Source organism: Triticum aestivum, chromosome 3A (assembly GCF_018294505.1).
Source record: "Triticum aestivum cultivar Chinese Spring chromosome 3A, IWGSC CS RefSeq v2.1, whole genome shotgun sequence".
Classification (NCBI taxonomy): Eukaryota; Viridiplantae; Streptophyta; class Magnoliopsida; order Poales; family Poaceae; genus Triticum; species Triticum aestivum.
In genome coordinates, this window is record NC_057800.1 from 397518551 (window position 1) to 397534286 (window position 15736).

Genomic DNA, 15736 nt, shown 5'->3' on the forward strand with positions numbered 1-15736 from the left:
TAATCCAGCTAGTCAAGCACCTGTGTGGTGGCATGCAGATCTTTGTGAAGACCCTACCACCACGCCATCTCAGCAGCCTGCCAGCTAACGTGGCGCTGCATGCCTCGTTGGCCTGGATGCGTGTCGGAGCAAGGTGGAACGGCGACAGACGGGACGGGCCTCGTTGCCATCCCCAATAAAGCAATGGGACACCTAAGGGGCGCATTTAATGCGCCTTGTCCCGTAATGACAGGCGATAAGCTTGTACACTATTTACCTTTCCACCTCCCGTGTGCCACTGTGGCGACCCCTTTTTGACTATAAAAGGAGGCCCGAGGCCTACTGGAGAAGGATTCTGATCTTTTGGACTACGCACGCACCGCAGCTAGTTCGGAAGCTCAAGAACACTCAAATATACACCAAAGCAGGATTAGGGTATTACGCATCCTTGCGGCCCGAACCTGGGTAAACGATCTTTGTGCTAGCTACTAGACCCACTCTTTGACAACCCCGCGCCCGCCAACCATAGAAGGGATCCCAGTGATTCCATAGGTGTCGTTTCCACCGACATGTTTGAACTGGAGGTTGCTCACAGATGTTTTGCTTTGGTAAACCGTGTGCAGTGTAATGGCCTGTAGAGCATAATTTTCTTTCTAATTTAATTCCTACATCTAGAATTTCACAAAATTTGAATTTGAAAGTAGGCAATCACTTATTTCCTATTGATCATGTATACAAATAGGTTTAAGAACGAATGCATAATTCGATTCATAGGTACATATATTCAAGAACTACAGAAACAACAAATAAAGAATAATGAGCCATAGTCGTATTAAAGATGGTAATACAAAATGAGAAAGACACTCTGGTTGCTGGAGAAGGTGAAGTGGAATGCCCATATTGAGCCCTCCTCGACGACGAATGCACACACGACTCTAGGGCAACCCCTTGTGATGGCCACCCCACATCCTTCATTGTCTTCAAGACTTCTAGATACTCATTATAGTCTAGATGAAATACTTTAACCTTCGTTGCATGTCCACCAATCATGTACTTTGTAAGGTAATCTTGAGTAAACTTCTCTAGGAACCATTGCAACAGAAAATATTCAGACGTTGTCGTCTAACAACTCCATATGGGCAGAAAAAAGAATGCTACAAAGTTCATAGTTACCATCCTATAGCTCACTGTTGTGTTGGATAGAGCGTAAACAAATATATTAATTGCCATCATTCGTTTATTTTTCTAACAATATTTATTAGTTTCCTCACCTGATGCTAGTTCATGAATATCTCATTGCCCCATATGCAAAAAGGGTCCAAGCATGGATCTGTACCGAAGACATATGTACCTGCAAGCAACAAGTTAGTATTAGAAGCGAAACTACAATTGCAGAATGGTGTAATATAATATAAGTCGATGGATGAAACTAACCTCGATGAAAAATGTTAGTCACTCCCATTATTGTTGTCATGTGTAAGTACATGGAAAGGCATGTTAAGTAGAACAAGCTTAACATCAACTAAATATATAGCAACATCATCTCCAAATAATAGCTTCAATGTGTAGGTTAAGCACGCTAGTAAATAAGATAAAAAATGAAAGTGAATGTTAACAATAACAAGTTTAGCAACGAGCAAATATTGTAATTCAAATTGGTATTGTTAAAACTAAATATAATGTAGCTCGTTCTTAGACAATACATTGGATAATTGTATAAAACTGAAATAAAGGACATGTATTAACTCCACAAGGCATAACATGAACTTAATATAGCCGTTGAAATTGGTATTGATGAAATTGAACTATGCAGCTCATACTTGCATATAATGAACATAACATCGTGAATAACTAAAATAAACAAGTCATATATGCTCACTAAACAACCAAATATAGCCATTGAAAACTTGACATATGCTCACTGCAATTAACCTGCATCATGGCGACCTACCTTTGGGAAGGCATGACGGCAAATGCGGCCAAGGAAAACATACACATGCCCTACTTTGCCGAGTAAGTCTTCCACACTAATTTATAGTTGACAAAACACATATTATATATATTCATTGCATGTCGTCGGTTGACCTATATTACTATTCAATTCTCCACGCAGCGACGGACAATGGATTTTAATATTGATGTTGTCGTGCCTTGGCAGGCTTATTTCTTCGATTCAAAGAGACATTTTAACAAAGACTAGACTGCAGTGAAGTCAGTCATGAATAATGCTCTCTCTAGTTGTTAACGCTCCAGACGATCCCACGAAATATATGAGCTCAATGTCTACGCAAGCTACTGTCAAAGTTCTACAGCTCTACAGAGACGAAGTGGGAACAAAATGATTGAATAGAATCATCAACCTAAGCATTTTCAGTGATTAATTGGCTTGCGCCAATGTATTGAAAATTATATATATATATAGTAACACTATTTTAATCCTGGATTAGAATAACTATTTGGATGACGGCTTTCCCTTTATAGTCGCGATCGGATACTCCTGAGATCCCGTAGATGCCAAAAGAAGCCAGAACCCATCCCCCACCTCCCGCACCACTCACGATCCCCGACCCACCCGCCGCCCCCGCAGGAAACCCCCAATCCACCTACCACCGGGGACCACCCTACCATCGCCGCCCTTGACCACAGGTGCCGCCGCCCCCGACTCGAGGCGCCGCTGCCCCGCCAACCCCGGGCGCCGCCACCTCTGGAAACCCCCATTCGGAAATCACCGCCTCCTACCGTGACGCTGCTGCCGGCCTCCTCCCGCAGCGCCGCTGCCAGGCCCTCCTGCCGCAGCGCCGCCACCTGCAGGACCGGATCCTCGTCACCACGCGCCCGGATCCCGGTCAGGGCCGGTGAGATCCCCTTGCCTACCTTCTTCTTCTTCATTATTGAATGATTTCACCGGTCGTCCCAGTGCACTGTCGCGCAGCCCCAGTGACATCGCGCGCTGCCGTCCTACCTCCAGAGTGTTGCCACTGTCAGGCGTCGTCTTCGCCAAACCGCCTAATCATCTTGAACTTCCTCCGGATCCGGCCTCGAACTTCTACCAGCAGAGTGCCGCACCGACTATGGATGATGAGCTCCCGGATCCCGCCGTTGTAGCTGTCCCAACCCCACTGCAGGGCACGAACGTCGTTCCTCAAGACAGCTTCGACTTCCTCTTGATGCTCCTCCAGAAGGTGACGCTGTGGCAACACACATTGATTTCTCACCTGTCAAAAGAAAAGAACAAGCAAGCACGGGAAGAAGGTAGGAAAATGTAATTCCGAGCATCAGGAAAAAAACAACAGTTATTGAGTGCGGCACAGGAGTTAGCTATTCTGTCTCTAATGGTAGTAGTATTATACAGATTCCAACTTTCTATGAGCATCAAAGGATCTGTAGTGTTTATGTGCTGGCTGATGCTTCCTCAGAACTACCCTTTGAGAAAGAAATGGTGCGTCGAGAGAAAAGCAAAGTGCAGAGAAGGCAAAATGGTGTGTTGAGAGGAAAGCAAAGTGCAGAGAATGCTCCAAGAACAGAGCTGCATGTTCTTCAGTTTCCATCCTTGTGCTCACATCACAAGAGCTCAGCTAAAGAAAACAGAGAAAATCAACACTGTAGAACTTTGTATGTACAGAGAATCATTCTAGAAAGTACATGTAAAAAATGCCTCTGTTGTAGTTATAAACAAACATACACTTTGCTAAATCCTGTCGGCAAAATTAATCATTACGAAAAAAAGGTAGTGCACCGATCCAAAAATATTTTAGTTTATAAACAATATAACCTAAATTCAAATTATAAAAACACATAGATGATTTATCTCTGTACTAAAAAATTATTTTTCTATTTACAAAAAAACCAAAGAAGGTCAAATTAAAACAAGATAGAATAATTCACAACAGTTTTAAAAGAAAAAGGATTTTCCTCATTTCTTAAATAAACTATAAGTTCAAATTTAAAATAACGGGGCAACCCGACATTTATTACAGAAAAAAATAACGCTGCCCAGAGTGGCATAAAGATGCATCATTAAGTCCTATGTGTGCGCTTCCATGCCATGCTGAAACAACATTGTTGTATAGCTCCTCCTGGATTGCGCTATGTGCAGGTCGAACAAAATGTTCATAGCAAGTCAAATGAAAAACTAGTGGCAGGCATAGCTCCTCCTGGATTGCGCTATGTGCAGGTCGAACGAAATGTTCATAGCAAGTCAAATGAAAAACTAGTGGCAGGCAGAAAACAAATGTTTGCTCGTGTGCTAGTGCCATGGAAAAGTTGGAGCTTTTTTGAGTTTTTCTTTGTGTAATACTATTACATTTAAGTTTAAATTAAAAAATGATCATTTAAAAAATTATAAAAAAAAAATATTCCCCATTTTCCAATACTATTACATTGAAGTTTAAATTAAAAAAATGATCATTTCAAAAATTATAAAAAAAACATTCCCCGTTTCTAGAAAAAGCCTATAGGTTCAAATTAAGAAGACGAAGAAGTTCAATGCTTGTTACAAACCCAAAGAAGGTCATTAAAAAGAAGCATCTCAAACAAATTTATAAAGAAGATTTTTTGTGCTAAAATAAACCTAGAAGTTCAAATTTAAAAACTGAGTTGCTCGATGTCTATCAAAAAGTAGGTTTTTTCCGTTACTAAAAGAAATAAAACCAGGAAGTCCAAATTAAAAAGATGGAGAAGTTCGATGATTATAGAAAACTCAGATTTTCCTTGTTATTAAAGAATGGAAACAAGAAGTATAAAAATTAAATAACAAGAAGTTCAACTTTTAAAAGTAGAGCATTTCAAAATTTCATAAAAAAGTTTAATCAAAAAACCCAGGAAGTCCATATTAAAAATATGGAGAAGTACGCTGATTATAGAAAACTCAGATTTCCCTCAGAATGGAGACAGGAAGTTCAAAAATAAAATAACAAGAAGTTCAACTTTTAAAAATAGAGTGCTTCAGAATTCATAAAAAAATTAAGAAATTCAGATGAATATTCGTAAAAAAACTCAGATGTTTTCACGTAACCGAGAGAAGTTTAGATTGATAACTGCCAGAAGTTCACGTACTACATGGTGTGCATTTTGTATGAAAAAAGAATGAAAAAGAAAAGGCTAAAAGATTTTGTTTTTAGAAGTTCAAGTGCTTAGCCCGATAAATTTCAAAAATTGTTGTGAGAGAGGTTGAACAAAAATACGTGACAAAAGTTCAAGGTGAAAACATCAGGAAGTTCAACTACTACACGAAATGCGTTTCAGATAAGAATATAAGAATATAAAACTGAAAGCTTAAAAGGTTTGTTGCAAGAAGTTCACGTGCTCTGTCGGGGAAGTTCAAAAATTCTTGCGAGAGAGGTTCACCCTATACTTCCATGTTCGAAAACACAAAAAAGATTTTTTTTGAATTTTAAAATAAGTCTCTCAATCCACAAGGAAGTTCAATTATTATTTGGGAGCAATTTGATTTCAAAAAGAAAATAAAAAATTCAAATAACAAAAATGGAAAAAGTTCATGTACTACATGGTGTGTGTTTAATATGAGAAAAATGAATAAAAAGGCAAGGTCCGAATTTGTTGTTGTTATAAGTTCAAGTCCTCGGTCGGAGAAAGTTAGAAAAATTATTGTGATAGAGGTTTGTACAAAAGGAATATCACTTGTGTAACACCGACGAATGGATGAGAAAATTACAAACAAAAATATGCCACAGAAGTTCAACGTGAAAACAACAGGAAGTTCAACTACTACACTGAATGAATTTCAGATGAAAAACTTTTAAAATCGTCGCGAGTATGAAAAAATGATCAACACGGGAAAGTTGTTTGTTTACAACAGCTTTCCATTGGTATATCACTTGCTCAATTCCAGTGAGTGGATGGAGAGCTACGAGCAGTGGATGAAGAGCTACGAGCGAGAAAAGCACGTGAAAAAACAGAGTGAAGTTCAAGTACACATGCCGAGAAGTTCAAGTTCTTCACGCGGTGCATTTTTGAAGAATCTGTTCCGTGATAAAGGCAGAACGAATGATCCTGCCATTTTCGAAATTACTTGAAAACGGCTAGGAATTAGAGAAAACCATAAATATGAAAAAGTTTCACATTTTTCGTAGCTTTCTCATGGTATATTATTTGCCCCATTCCGATAAAATTTATAAAAATTACAACGAAAATACGTTTTTAGCTATTTCGAAAATTGACATAAAACCGTAATGAATCGGGAGAAATAATATATACCAAAAAGTTTCGCATTTCCTCAAGATTTCTAACGCCATATCATTTGTTGCATTAGGACGTAAGGTTAAAAAATTAGCTCAAAAATACGAACTCGGTGGAACTTGTACTATTTTCTAAATTACTTTTAAACCGTTCAAAATTAGAAAAAACTTTTAACAAGAGAAAGTAGAGCATTTTCATAAGCTTTCCAACGCCATATAATTTGCCTCAATTCGATTGGCCATTTAGAAATGACATCAAAAATATGAACTCGGCTATTCGGTTTGCGAAATTTTATGATTTTCTAAATTACTCTTTAACCATAAGGAATTAGAAAAAACTTTCAACATGTGGAAGGAGCGGTTTACAACAACATTTCAATGCCATATTATTTGCCTCATTCCGATAAACGGTATAGAAATACGATAAAAAATATGATTCACGTTTTTTATATGAAGAAAAAACGGTTTTCAAAACTGCTCTTAAACCGCTTACATTTTGCCAAAAATTTAACTTGGGTCATGATACTGGTATCCATAGCTTTCCAATGGTATATCGCAAGCCCCATTTGGGCAATGTTGGTGGAAGTTCAACCTAGCACTAGGAGAAGTTCAAGTCGAACAGCTCAGGTAGTAAAATTGCAAAAAACGCAATTTCATCACGACCCTAGAACAAAATCCGCCAACGAGCGAGATTCCTATTTAAAACCAGTATTTAGTTGCTAAAAACATTTCTAGATTACATTAACATCATATAGAAGATGACTAATCAGAATAATTCGCGGGGGAAGCCACGGTTGCGAAGATAGTCCGAAGGTCGAGTTCGTACAGAGGGAAGTTCAGGTGCATTACTCAGGCAGTTCAGGTTGTGATCAGAATATTATTCTGATCCTGTGATCAGAATAGTGTTTATATATATAATAGGGTCGCGCTATGGATGAGGAATATTTATTCTTCACCCCCTCGCTATTTTGACATCAATGGAACGTATTTTTACGTTTCGTAAATTTTGTCTTATTTCATACATGAAAAGAGAACGTAGTGTAAAACATACATATATGTGATTTTTTGATCTTATAACCTATATTTTTATTGAATCAATATGCAAGTAACTATTTATATTGTAAACGTAATTTATTTAGGAAGCGATCGTAAGATTACCTCGGATGAAGAATAATTTATTCTGCACCCTGGGTGGGCGAGGAATAATTTTTCTTCACCCCCTCTATTTTAATAGCAATTCACCGTAATTTTGCGTTTCATAAATTTTGTCTTATTTTATACTAAAAATAGATCGTAAGAAAATATATAGTCGCCGTAAAAAATATTTTATATTACGTAAAATTGCAAACGTAAAACATAGTGTAAAATATACATAAAATGCATTTTTCTGATCTTATGACCTATATTTTTGTTTTATTATACCAAATTTTAGATAGTGAATCAAGATGAATGTAACTAGTTTATTTCAAACGTAATTTAGTTATGAAACGATCGTAAAATTACCTCGGGTGAAGAATAACTTATTTTGCACCCTGGGTGATGAATAGTAACACTATATATATAGGGAAAAGCAAACCTATGCAACATCTTGTGGAGGTAGCGATCATAGCCACATGTTAGGCTTGGGATTTGGTCCAAACATTTGCCATCTTTGAATTTCTCACATTTGGAATGAATACATTTTATTTCCTGTTATAGGTGTTTGTGGACCACACGTGCACGTGCCTATGCGCTAGGCCCATCCCATGGCCTGATACCCCTGCGGCACGCCAGTCATGGGCCCGTGGAGATACGGTTCCAAGCCCAGGAAAGGTCCACAACTGCGCACGGTGCCGAGCCGATAAAAGGTTCGTCATTGAATGCTAACCGAAGGGACTGGTCGACATTGTGGAATATAAAGGTGCCATCCAAACTAAGGGTCTTCCTGTGGCGGCTGGCGAGGCACACTATGCCGACGATGGACGTATTGCATCACCGGCACATGTCAGATACTCATCGGTGTTTGCTATGCGGGAGGGAAGATTCATGGAGACATGCACTCTTGGAGTGCACGATGTCACGGTGTGTGTGGGCGCTCTCTGAGGATGAATTGGTGCAACTGTTGAGTATGAACACGAATCCAAACGCGAAACACTGGCTGTTGGAAATGCATGATCAATTAACGCACGAGAGGTTCGTTCTGCTGGTGGTCACCCTTTGGGCCACATGGAAAGCACGGCGTAAGGCGATATATGAAGGGGTTTTTCAGAGTCCTGAAGGAACTAACCAGTTCATCAAGTCATACATAGTGGACCTGCAAACTATCGCTGCTGTGGGTAGTGGTCAGGAACAACATCAAGCGGCGAGACCTAGCCACTGGATTGCACCACCGGACACGTATGCGAAGATCAATGTGGATGCGGCGACCGCAACCAACCGAGGAGTTGCTGCTGCTATCTGTCGAGATCAAGCTGGCATTTTTCAAGGTGCTTCGGCTCTGGTTATCAAGGGAACCAATGATCCACCAACGCTCGAAGCATTAGCAGTCAGAGAGGCTTTGGCGCTTGCCGATGATCTTAATAGCCGCAGAATACATGTCGCTTCTGACTGCAAAGTTGTACTGGACGACATCAAGAACAAAACACCGGCTATCTATGGAGCTATTCTGCATGAAATCATAGATCATAGTTCCACTTTTATTTCATGTACCTTTGTGCATGAGTTTAGGAGCTCGAATTTCGAGGCTCACAATCTAGCGAAGCATAGTTTGAATTTGGGGGTTGGCCGCCATGTGTGGTTAGGCAATCCTGGTAATCTTTCTTTTGTACCTTTGAACATTGGTATAAGTTAAATAAAGCTTCGCGTGATTGTCTCAAAAAAAAAAGCCGATAAAAGGTTCGTGCAACTTTTTTTAGCCTTGTTTTTTTTGCCTTATCCGTTCCATCATGAACAGCCATCCCCATACCCGTGCGAGCAGGAGAGCACGCGGCGGCGCCCAGGTAAATCACCACGCGGGCTGTGCTCCTCCTCTCGTACTCCAACAGATCTGTCCGCCAAGCAGGCCATCCTCCTCCTCCCCTCTCCGGCCATCCTCCTCCTCCTCCCCTACTGTCACTTCTCTGCCCGTGGCCGCCATGGCCTTGCCCGAGCCGTCCGCCGCCATTCCTGCTCCTCTTCCCGGCGTCCCTCCGTGCTCTCACGTCCCCCCTCCACTGCCTGCGGGAAGCAATTCCTTAGGTCTTTATTGTTCCTTGTCATTTTTTGCAAACTTTCCTAACCCTAGTTATATGTTGTTGCAGATCTTGCTGAAAATTGGATCCATGTAGGCCGATGTAAGGTAAGAGCATGGTAATTAGTGACATGGCATGAGCATGTAGAATTGATGTTTTCTGTTGGCTATGTGTATTGAATATTGATCCATGCATTGCTTAGTTGCTTAAGTGACATAATGGATTTATTGTGTTTTTGGTTGTGTTGTTCTCGGCAAAGAAACTATGGAATCTTTCAAATGGGCATTCGAAACATGGTTGTGGCCTTCTTTTTTCTTGTGTTGTGCGTTCGCATGTCGTGTATGGCTGGCCGTGTGTATGTGTGTGTTGTGGGTGTCTGCTCCGGCCGGTGTGCTTGCTGACTATGTGGTGTTTGTGCTGAAATTGTGATGCCAGTTCTTCATTTGATTTCTGATGCAGGAGCTTCAACGCAACAAGACATGCTTGAGGCAACACCTTATTTCCCAGATTTAGGAGTCACGCCGGCCCTACATCCCTTCTTCTCTAACCATGGCCATGGCCCATAGAGTTTGGGATCTCGGCAGCCTACCCACTCCTCAAGGATCCATGGCGTGCATGTGGTGCTACAGTCTAGACACCACCGTACGCAGGGAGCTATGCAATCACCGGAAGCAGCTTCAATGCAGTAAAAGCACATGCCTTTGGGTCCCTGACATGTAGGCCAGCCACCTGCTGGGCTCACATGTCATAGGCACAAAGGCAGGTGTCTTAAGGCACCGAAGGGCAGTCCGCAATCACCACAGGCTCGCAGTCAGCGTATTTTTTTATAACCACGAGTAGTTTTTGTTATGCATCTCACACTTTTTTGTGAAGTCTGTACATGATCTAGTATTTCTTGTTCCTGAAGGAAGTACTACTTGTTCCAGAATTATCAAAGGGCCTTGTTTTGGGTGAGAAATTTGTAAAAAATAGATAGAACTTAGCGTATTTATGGAATTGCTGAGCTATGTTCATCGATCTGCACTTTCGGGTATAAGATGAAGAATTTTTTGAGAGATAAAATGATGTGCGAGTATTTAGAGCTCAGCACAGCAGGTTCTGACTAATCAATCTGCAAATTTTTGTGGGGGGGACTCCCAGATAGTCTATACAATGTATAGTAGTATATGTGAATTTCTAGTTTGTATCCGTTTGGCTAGCTAATGTATAGAGCGATGTCGGTGTCAAAACCGGCGGATCTTGGGTAGGGGGTCCCGAACTGTGCGTCTAGGCCGGATGGTAACAGGAGGCAGGGAACATGATGTTTTACCCAGGTTCGGGCCCTCTTGATGGAGGTAAAACCCTACGTCCTGCTTGATTAATATTGATGATATGGGTAGTACAAGAGTAGATCTACCACGAGATCAAGGAGGCTAAACCCTAGAAGCTAGCCTATGGTATGATTGTTGTGTATGGAGTTGATTGCCTACGGACTACAACCCTCCAGTTTATATAGACACCGGATAGGGTTAGGGTTACATAGAGTCGGTTACAATGGTAGGAGATCTTGAATATCCGCATCGCCAAGCTTGCCTTCCACGCCAAGGAAAGTCCCATCCAGACATGGGACGAAGTCTTCAATCTTGTATCTTCATAGTCCGGGAGTCCGGTTGAAGGTATAGTTAGGCTACCCGAACACCCCCTAATCCAGGACTCCCTCAGTAGCCCCTGAACCAGGCTTCAATGACGACAAGTCCGGCGCGGAAATTGTCTTCGGCATTGCAAGGCGGGTTCCTCCTCCAAGTCCTTCATAGAAGATTGTAAACACCAAGAGTAGTGTCCGGCTCTGCAAAATAAGCTTCCACATATTGCCATAGAGAGAATAATATTAACACAAATCAAATCTGCTGACGTATTCCGCAGTGCGTCAACACACTACAGCCAAGTCCTTTACCCGAATCGATTTCACTTTTCCACCTCAGCGTTGTTTTGTGAGACGGTTTCCTTGGCACGTCTTGTTAAAGCAGAGATCGTGTACCCCCCTTTTACGGGATTCTCATCAATACGGACGTGGGTAACCCAACCGCGCCACTTATCACGGCGCTTGGGAGGCAAGCGAGTTTTACTAGGCAGGTGGGGACGCACAACCGCATCCGCCCATATAAGAGGATAAGGATCCACCTTTTTACCTACGCCTTCTTCCTCCCTTTCCTATCCATCTCCTGCGCACCCGAGCTCCAGCGCCCAAGCCCGCAGTTCCCACCTCAACCTTCTCCAGCAATGTCCGGAGCGGGAGGCAAGTGGATGGTCTCCTCCGTCACGGAGGGTAAAGTCAAGAAGCTAAGGAAGGCCGGATACCTGTCCAAGGACATCGCGCACCGGCTTCCCGAAGAGGGGCAACTTCTCCCCACCCCAAGGCCCCATGAGAGGGTAGTATTTCTCCCCCACTTCCTCCGCGGATTGGGTTTTCCACTCCACCCATTTGTCCGGGGGCTCATGTTCTACTACGGCCTGGATTTCCACGATCTGGCTCCGAACTTCATCCTCAACATCTCGGCGTTTATCATCGTGTGCGAGGCTTTTATCCGCGTCCACCCCCATTTCGGCCTCTGGCTCAAGACCTTCAACGTCAAGCCCAAGGTGGTGCGCGGCAGACAGGCGGAGTGCGGAGGCGCCATGGCGGGCAAGATGGCCAACGTCCTATGGTTCGAGGGCTCTTTCGTGGAGACCCTAAAGGGATGGCAATCCGGGTGGTTTTACATCACCGAGCCGCGCGATCCGGAATGGACCGCAGCCCCCGAGTTCCGATCCGGACCCCCCACGCGGCTTATGTCCTAGAAAGAGACGGGCCTGTCATGGGGTGATGAAAAAGAGGTGACCGGATTGCAAACATGCATCCAGTCCCTGGTGAACAAGCCAGTCCGGCTTGTTGATGTAATCCAGGTTATGCTCGTCCGCCGGATCCTCCCGTGCCAACAACGGGATTTTAATCTGTGGGAGTTCGACCCGGCACAGCATCAAACCCTCAGCAGGCTCTTCGACACGATGTACGAAGATGCCTGGAAGATGCTATTCAAGGGCGTCGAGGCTCCCGCATCCGCCTCCGAGGACCTCGAATACAGCTCGCAGCGTCACACTGGCAAGGTAAGCCATCTACACCTTTTATAGGATGCTAAGCTTTTTTCATAGTTTGACTCTATGCGGGATCTAAACTCCCTTACCTTTGACAGGCTTGGCGGGCGATATCCGGACCGATTAACTGTCCGGCTCCGCTGCCCGAAGACCCAGCCCTAGCTTTACTAGTGAAGCTGCTGGTTCCGGCGCCTTATGTGGTGCCGGAGAAGAAGGCCAAGAAGAAGAAGACCACGGGGACTCGAAAGAGTGCCCGCAACGTGGTGGTGTCGGACTCGTCATCTGACGAGTCTGAGACGCCCTCCTCCCGCGAAAACGAGGAGGAGGAAGAAGAAAACTCTCCACCCCATCGGAGGGAGGAGAGAAGAGGAAGGCCGCCCCAACGGGGGAGGCCGAGGGGTCTAGGAAAAGGAAGACCCCTTTGTCGGACTACGCCCCCAACGCCGAAGAGGGCAAAGAGGAGTGGCCAAACAGGGCCAAGCATCCGGCGAAATCGTAAGTTCGGATATCAGAGTAACTCATGATGTTCCTTTGTTGCACAGCTTTCCCTAATGTCGAATGTAATTATGCAGTCCGCCCCGGGCCGAATTCGACGAATCGTCGGGCGGCTCCCTGGACTCATCGGACGTGAACTCAGTTCCGCCCGCTGTCTTCCCCCCACTGCAGACGACGCCGAAGTGGCGTCGTGACAAGATCCGGGGCAGGAGGAGGTGGTCCCGGAGGAGCCGCAAGGAAACCTCCCGGACTCCAGGAGTGAAGGGGATAAGGCTCCCCGGGGCTCTCAGTCCGGCTTTGTGCCGGACACCGCACCGGAATCTTCCACAGTTCCGGACCGCGGTAGGCGAACTCCTTCCAAGAGGAGCAAGCCTTCTGAGCCGGCGGCCTCCGTCCAACCAGAGGTGCCGGACAATCTGCTGGAGGTGCTTGACGACGCCTCCATCGACGAGGGGCACCGTACTATTATGAGTACGGTGATCTAGAAGGTTCAGTCCGCTAAGAGCGGACTGACTGAAGCTTGCGCTAGCCTTCTAACAGGCTTCGAGGTAAGTAAAAATATGTAAACATATTACCGCATAGACAGTAGCCCCTGATGCTCTGTTTGGCATTCGGAAAGAAAAGCCGAATAGAGGATCTATTAAATATCGCAGGAGTCTAACAAAAAAGAGTCAATATGCATATGCAGGCTTCGCTACTATCCATCGCCGCACTGACTGCGGAGGTGGGTGTCCTGAAGCAGGACCTCGAGCGGACCGAGTAAGAGCTCGGCCTTGCCAAGCGGCGGCTCGAGGAGGAAGAAGGTAAGAAATACCTTACAGAAAAAGTGCCTATAGAAAGGCTTGATTGCAGAAAGAGTAACAGGATTGTACTGCTTATTGTAGGGGCCACGACTGAGGTGGCGACCCTTGAGCAGGCGCTGTCTGCGGCCGAAAAGAAAATGGCCGCGGAGCGCACCGAGCGAGACAGACTTGGGGCTCAGGTCGGCGAGGTGCAGCAAGAGCTTCAGGCTCTCATGAAAAAACATGAGAGTTTGGAGCTGGAGTCGAAGGCGCAAGCATCCGAGCTTGCAACGGCCCTAGAGGCTGCCAAGTCTGCCAAGGCCAAAGCCCAAAAGGCCCTCCGAGAGTTGGAGGAGATGAGGAAGATAGCAGCGGGTAAGGCATTTTTTATGCAAAGCAGAAATATAAAAGTGAACTACCTGTTACTTACCCGAATCCAGAGCTCTCCAGGGGCATTTGCAGATCTTCCCCGCAGCGTATCCGACACCGCCGCATTCTACCGAGCTGAAGAGGGTAGCTCGACGGAGAAGGTGTTCTGGTCTCAGTATTCTGAGGCCGGACACCCTGTGCCCTTGAGCGACCAACTGAAACGGCTGGTCGAGCTCCACAAGGCGGCCGAGCAGGCCATGAAGGGCTTCATAGTTCGGCTGTGGCCCGGAGAGGCCCTGCCTGGGAGCTATTTCGGGCTGGTGCGGCGACTGGTGGAGGCCTGTCCGAGGCTTGAGGTCATCAAGCGCTCCGTCTGCATCGAAAGTGCCCGTCGGGCCCTTGCCCGTGCGAAGGTGCACTGGGGTAAGCTGGACGGTGAGAAGCTTGTGAAGGACGGGCCGCCGCCGGGGAAGGAGCATCGCAAGCCCGAGAACTACTACAAGGATGTTCTTGCAGGTGCCCGCCTTGTGGCGGATGAATGTACCAAGGATGTGATATTTGAATGAACTCACTCGTGTTTATCCTGTGCGCTAAAAACTTGTTCATATGCGCTAAGCAATGCTTATTGAATTTAAAATATTACTTTCTGTGCGGCCGTTTATCAAAAATTGAGAGATGGCCAGTCGTCGGCTTCTGCCCCCGTGCCACTAGTGCTGGGGTGTTCGGGATAAACCTGAGCGTTCTTTTTCCCATAGTTGGGTCCTCCGAGGGAGGCGCTCAGCACAACGAACCAGGCAATCGGACTATAATGCTTGAACACTCTCACTTAGCCATAGAACTCTATAATTTTAAATTTCGGCGAAGCCCCTAGTTCGGAAGACCGAGTTCGGGGCGCTATCCACGCCTTGGCCGGACAAAGCCAGCTCCTCGCTCGAAGCGACATAATCCTTTAGGGACTCAAAAAACCTCTCGAATAGCGACCGGTCTCTCGCCACATCATGATAGTCAGTTTTAGCTTTCTCCACTGAGGTGCTTAACCCAGCTGAACCGGGGCACAATCGCAGTGGTTCTTCTAGTGCTACCTTAGCCGATAGAGCGGAACGTAAGGCACCAAAACATAGGAGCCGGGCAAACCCAACTATTGACCCAAATCATGATTCGAAGCCGATGCATATAGTGCTATAAGTTCGGGGTGCCGCACTTGTGGAAGTGTACGGACTTCTCACACCATTATGAGGGGTACTGAAGCCCCTGGCGTGTTTGCCGTACCATGGTGTACGGGTGCAATCATGTCATGTAATAAACATAAATGTAAAAAGAAGACAATGCAAAAGATAGACAAGAAGCTAAGCATTGTTTATAGAGAGGCTATTTATCAAAGCCGAACGATACAAATAGTGCGGTAAGCAAAAGATATTGGACTATTCAGTATGTCCTGACCAGGGGCAGGCCGTGGAATTGTATTTAAAACAGGTATATCGCTCATAATAGAGACCACCTGGGAGTTCCATAATGCGGCATGGCTTGTCTGCCTCCCTAGATCTTGCATCGTTTGTGCAGCAGTCGAATTGCCGAACAGGTCGTCCGAAGTATG

At 44.8% G+C, this 15736-nt stretch overlaps 1 long non-coding RNA gene across 1 annotated transcript; it reads left to right on the forward strand.

Moving 5' to 3' along the window:
- Window positions 1–2526: 2526 nt before the first annotated feature.
- On the forward strand, window positions 2527–3449 carry LOC123058357 (uncharacterized). The gene is made up of 2 exons (XR_006427173.1): window positions 2527–3231; window positions 3332–3449. It is a non-coding gene; the product is annotated as an uncharacterized lncRNA (long non-coding RNA).
- The last annotated feature ends 12287 nt before the right edge of the window (window positions 3450–15736 follow it).